This window comes from Frankliniella occidentalis, unplaced genomic scaffold, assembly GCF_000697945.3.
Source record: "Frankliniella occidentalis isolate FOCC.00 unplaced genomic scaffold, Focc_3.1 Scaffold36, whole genome shotgun sequence".
Classification (NCBI taxonomy): Eukaryota; Metazoa; Arthropoda; class Insecta; order Thysanoptera; family Thripidae; genus Frankliniella; species Frankliniella occidentalis.
In genome coordinates this window covers 1,529,340-1,531,214 of record NW_026267166.1, presented here as the reverse complement: position 1 = coordinate 1,531,214, position 1,875 = coordinate 1,529,340, and positions in this window count along the sequence as shown.

The window sequence follows — 1,875 nt, the reverse complement described above, 5'->3', positions numbered from 1 at the left end:
TGAAGCCAATTTTCTCGAATCAAGGAAAAAGTTTCTTCGAGTTAGGAAAATCATCTTGAAAAATCAAGCCAAGAATGATGTATTATGGGTGTTACTTCCTGAAGCCTGACTTTATTAAATTTGCGCATTAGGTAAACAAACATGTCAAAGTTATCAAAGGACGCAAGAAGCCCTCTGCAGGCTGCGGTCGGGTCTGTAAACACCATGTTCGAGCGAGTGTTACGTCGGTTGCGACGACGATCTCTTGCGCAAGAGGAGGAGGAGTGGGGGGGGGGGGAAGGCGACTGTGCAAAAGTGGACGCGCCATAGCTCGAGGCCAACCGTAGCGAATATGCGCGCGGAGGTGAAGGGAGCTGGAGGGGTGGGGAGGGGCTCAGGTGAGTCTGAGTGGGGCTTAAATAGAACAAGGACGGCGGAGGGGAGATCCGAGTTAGATGGAGTCCTTGAAGACGCAAGTCAGGTCAGGGAAGGGGATGAATGGAGTTGAGTTGCGGGGCGTCTCCGTCTGTGTGGCTCTCCGTTTACCCTCCGTCCGCCCGACGGTCTCTGTCTACCACCTCGCGCCTCGCCCGATGGAGCGATAGGCGTCAGGAGGAGAGTGAGTGAGAGAGAGAGAGAGAGTGAGTGAGTGAGTGAGTGAGTGAGTGAGTGAGTTAGAGAGAGACTGCCGAGAGACGGCATTCACCATTCTGACACGGTGAAACGCACGCCGGCGAGGTGGGCGGGCGATAGAGTTGCACTGTTTAATCTGGGGCATTATTTCACCGCCTACGACCGCCCAGCAGCTAACTTCCCTACCCGCCTACCACCCATCCCGCGCCCCGCCAGTTGCTCCCTCAAACTCCATCTTCTCCCCCTCCCCACCGTCGTATCCTCTCACCCCTCAGGACCAGCCCCCTTTGCAACTGCTCACAGGCCATCATGCCGCTGTCTGATCCTATGAGATTAAATACTAAAATGAGCTCGCGAAGTTTATAATCCGCGCCCCACGACGTCAGATAATGTTCTCAGTATTTAATTGAAATATGTCCCGCACCGTCCCCTTTTTTGAGTGTATATACTTTTTATTTCCCTCTGAAGGCTCGCTCGTTTAGCTCGGCCGCGAGGGTGCGACTGCTCAGCCCCACCCCCATTTTTGATTGCCCAAGCCCCGCGAGAGCAGGGGGCTGGGTGGGGGGGATCAGGAGGACGACCGAGGGGGAAATCACTAGGGTTCGAAGCGTACGGACTATTTCGTAGTATTTCTCCTACCATTTCGGTTATTTCTCCTGCCATTTCGGCTATTTCCCGCCTATTTCGGATTATTTCAGGCTATTTCGCTTTATTTCGGAGTATTTCAGGGGTATTTCGCGACTATTTCACCGACTATTTCGCGTCTATTTCGTCTTTATTTCGCTCTATTTCGCTCTATTTCGCCTCTATTTCGCCTTTATTTCGGACTATTTCGGGGGAAGGTGTACGAACTATTTCGCAAGTGATTTCCCCCTCGAGGACGACTACAACTGCGTGCCTGAAGGAAAAGGAAGCGGGATTGGCCAGGAAACCGCGGAGTGGGAGCCAATGAAATTAGTGGTAATCTGACGGAGCGCGCGGAAGCCCTGGCGGCCCAGCCCGGCCCAGCCCGGCCCCCAGCCCTCCCCGTCTCAGACGGTTATCGGGCTCTACGCCTGTGGCTTCCATTCGCTGACGAGCCGCGGGCTCGAGCCCGAGAGCCGGCCCGAGCCGAAACCACTGACGAGAAGACAAAGCTGCTTATGACATGGAAAAAACGGCGCCCACGACGGCCCGGCAACCCGCCGTCTGCCCGTTGGCCCGCTCGTCCTCCTCTTCCTCCTCCTCTTCCTCCTCCTATTCCTCCTCCTCTTCCTCCTCCTC